This window comes from Triticum urartu, chromosome 1A (genome assembly GCF_056163025.1).
Source record: "Triticum urartu cultivar PI428250 chromosome 1A, HENAU_Tu73, whole genome shotgun sequence".
Classification (NCBI taxonomy): Eukaryota; Viridiplantae; Streptophyta; class Magnoliopsida; order Poales; family Poaceae; genus Triticum; species Triticum urartu.
Window position 1 is genome coordinate 120,697,340 of NC_141873.1, and position 4,381 is coordinate 120,701,720.

Consider the following 4,381-nt stretch of genomic DNA (forward strand, 5'->3'; position numbering starts at 1 on the left):
AAGCAACCTTGGCGGCACGACGCTCCAATTCCTCCTCGGGGGTGAGACGAGGAGTGGTTACTTGATCATCTTGAGCATCGTTTTGAGCTTGTTCTTGATCTCGTGGGACTTGATCTTGAACTTGATCGGAGGAGGGAGCTTGACCTTGGGCATCACTTGATGTTACAACACCATCTTGAGATTGATCTTGCCCTTGGTCTTGTTCTTGAGGTTGAGGGCCCTCACTTTGTTCTTCGGAAGCGTGTGGGTCTTGGGTTGGTGGAGGTTCCACTTGAGTAGAACATTGTCCTTCTCCTTCGGCCACAAGGGGTTCCTCAATGGGTAGGATATGACCAATACCCATTATTCTTATGGCTTGGGGAGGAATTTCATCACCTACATCACAAGTACCACTTTGCTCCACTTCGGAGCCGTTATTCTCATCAAACTCCACATTACACGTTTCCTCAATAAGTCCCGTGGACTTATTGAGAACACGGTAAGCATGAGAGTTTGTGGCATAACCAACAAATATGCCCTCATACTCTCTAGCCTCAAATTTAGACAAACGGACACCTTTCTTGAGAATGAAGCACTTACACCCGAACACTCGGAAGTACTTGAGGTTGGGCTTGTTACTGGTGAGTATCTCATATGGAGTCTTGTTCAAGCCCTTGCGGAGGTAGAGCCGATTAGATGCATGGAACGCGGTGTTGATGGCTTCGGCCCAAAAGTTGTAGGGAGACTTGAACTCCGCCATCATGGTCCTTGTCGCATCCATCAACGTCCGGTTCTTCCTCTCCACTACACCATTTTGTTGAGGTGTATAAGGTGCGGAATATTGATGATTGATTCCCTCATCACTCAAAAACTCATCCAAGGTGTAGTTCTTGAACTCGGAGCCGTTGTCACTTCTTATTGTCAAAATCTTTGCATTGTGTTGTCGTTGAGCTTCATTTGTAAAGTCGATGACGGTTTGTTGGGTCTCGCTCTTCCTCTTGAAGAAATATACCCAAGTGTATCTTGAATAGTCATCCACAATCACCAAGCAATACTTTCTACCCCCAAGACAATCAAAGTATGGAGGTCCAAAGAGATCCAAGTGAAGGAGCTACAAAGGCCTCTTCGAGTAGATGATAGTCGTGGGAGGGTGAGCCTTCTCATGTAGCTTTCCTTCAATGCAAGCACTGCAAGCACGATCTTTGGCAAAACTAAAATTTGTTAGTCCACGGACATGGTCCCCCTTGAGAAGACTTTGCAAAGATCTCATATTGACGTGGGCTAAACGGCGATGCCAAAGCCATCCCACGTCAACTTTAGCCATTAGGCATGTCGCGGTCTTAGTGGGTCACTTCGAAAAGTTAATCACATAGAGACTGTTCTCGACATGCCCAACAAAGGCTACTTTAAGAGTCTTGCTCCACAAGAGGGCCATGGAATCAATATCAAAGAAAGTGGCAAAGCCCATGAGTGCTAGTTGACGAACGGAAAGTAAATTGTATGCAAGGGACTCAACAAGCATGACCTTCTCGATCGTAAGATCATGAGAAATGACAACTTTGTCGAGTCCCAATACCTTAGAAGACGAGGCATCACCCCACTCAACATTGGTCGGCATGGATGGAACTTTTTGCACGTCCACCACCAAGTCCTTGCTTCCGGTCATATGATTAGTAGCTCCACTATCGAGCAACCATGATCCCCCACCGGAAGCAAACACCTACAAGAGATCAATGCTTGGTTTTAGGTACCTGTCGGTGTCAAAACCGGCAGATCTCGGGTAGGGGGTCCCGAACTGTGCGTCTAGGCTGGATGGTAATAGGAGGCAGGGAACACTTTGTTTTACCCAGGTTCGGGCCCTCTCGATGGAGGTAATACCCTACTCCTGCTTGATTAATATTGATGATATGGGTAGTACAAGAGTAGATCTACCATGAGATCAAGGAGGCTAAACCCTAGAAGCTAGCCTATGGTATGATTGTTGTGTATGGAGTTGATTCTGTCCTACGGACTACAACCCTCCGGTTTATATAGGCACCGGATAGGGTTAGGGCTACACAGAGTCGGTTACAATGGTAGGAGATCTTGAATATCGCATCGCCAAGCTTGCCTTCCACACCAAGGAAAGTCCCATCCGGACACGGGACGAAGTCTTCAATCTTGTATCTTCATAGTCCAGGAGTCCGGCCGAAGGTATAGTCCGGCTACCCGAACACCCCCTAATCCAGGACTCCCTCGGTAGCCCCTGAACCAGGCTTCAATGACGACGAGTCCGGCGCGCAAATTCTCTTCGGCATTGCAAGGCGGGTTCCTCCTCCAAGTCCTTCATAGAAGATTGTAATCACCAAGAGTAGTGTCCGGCTCTGCAAAATAAGTTTCCACATATTGCCATAGAGAGAATAATATTAACACAAATCAAATCTGCCGACGTATTCCGCAGTGTGTCATCACACTACAGCCAAGTCCTTTACTCGAATCATTTTTACTTTTCCACCTCAGCATGTTTTGCGAGGCGGTTTCCTTGGCACGTCTTGTCAAAGCAGAGATCGTATACCCTTTTTACGAGATTCTCATCAATAGGGATGTGGGTAACCCAACCGCGCCACTTATCACGGCGCTTGGGAGGCAAGCGAGTTTTATTAGGCAGGTGGGGACGCATAACCGCATCCGCCTATATAAGGGGATAAGGATCCACCCTTTTTACCTACGCCTTCTTCCTCCCTTGCCTACCCATCTCTCGCGCACCCGAGCTCCAGCGCCCAAGCCCGCACTTCCCACCTCAACCTTCTCCAGCAATGTCCGGAGCGGGAGGCAAGTGGATGGTCTCCTCCGTCACGGGGGGCAAAGTCAAAAAACTAAGGAAGGCTGGATATCTGTCCAAGGACATCGCGCACCGGCTTCCCGAAGAGGGGCAGCTTATCCCCACCCCAAGGCCCCGTGAGAGGGTAGTATTTCTCCTCCACTTCCTCCGCGGACTGGGTTTTCCACTCCACCCATTTGTCCGAGGCCTCATGTTCTACTACGGCCTGGATTTCCATGATCTGGCTCCGAACTTCATCCTCAACATCTCGGTGTTTATCGTCGTGTGCGAGGCTTTTCTCCGCGTCCGCCCCCATTTCGGCCTCTGGCTTAAGACCTTCAACGTCAACCCCAAGGTGGTGTGTGGAAGCCAGGCGGAGTGCGGAGGCGCCATGGCGGGCAAGATGGCCGACGCCCTATGGTTCGAGGGCTCTTTCGTGGAGACCCTAAAGGGATGGCAATCCAGGTGGTTTTATATCACCGAGCCGCGCGATCCGGAATGGACCGCGGCCCCCGAGTTCCGATCCGGACCCCCCACGCGGCTTGTGTCCTGGAAAGAGACGGGCCTGACGTGGGGTGACGAAAAAGAGGTGACTGGATTGCAAACATGCATCCAGTCCCTGGTGAACAAGCCAGTCCGCCTTGTTAATATAATCCAGCTTATGCTCGTCCGCCGGATCCTCCCGTGCCAACAACGGGATTTTAATCTGTGGGAGTTCGACCCGGCGCAGCATCAAACCCTCAGCAGGCTCTTTGACACAATGTACGAGGACGCCTGGAAGATGCTATTCAAGGGCGCCGAGGCTCCCGCATCCGCTTCCGAGGACCGCAGATACAGCTTGCAGCGTCACGCCAGCAAGGTATGCCATCTACACCTTTTACAGGATGTTAAGCTTTTTTCATAGTTTGACTCTATGCGGGATCTAAACTCCCTTACCTTTGACAGGCTTGGCGGGTGTAACGCCCGGATAATCTTGCTACAGTAATCCCACGCTAATCATGGCACGTCATCCCGTTTACTGTTGCTATCCTCGCAATAATTCGAAACCGTTCAAATTCAAAATTCAAATTGATGAAAACAATAAAAGTTTTCAAAAATTAAAATAAAATTGTTCGGTGGTTGACGAATATTACAAAGGTAATTATAGTGCAACAGACATATTTTTATAAAATGGCTAAATGGATTATATGATTTAAACAGAAAAGAAATAATAAAAGAAAATACAAAAGGAAAGAAAAACAGAAAATCAAAAGAAAAAAAAAAGAGAACACCCCCTCCCCCCCCACTGGGCTTCGGCCCAGCAGGCCACCGGGCCGCCTGGCAAACCCACCCCCCTCTCTCCTTATTCCCCCCCGGGTGAGACCCCGAAACCCTAGCCACCCCCCCCCCCACTCCCCACCGACAGACCCCACTCCCCCGATTCCCCACATTCTCCCTCGTCTCTCCCTCTCGCCCGATCCAATCGGGATCGAGCGCCCATCGCTGCCGCCTGGAGCACCCCGCCTCCCTGACGACGCCCGCCGCCGCCGGACCTCCACCCCGTCGGACGCCGCCCCCTGCCTCCTCCCAGGCGCCCCCACTCGACTGGATCGGGGAGGTCCC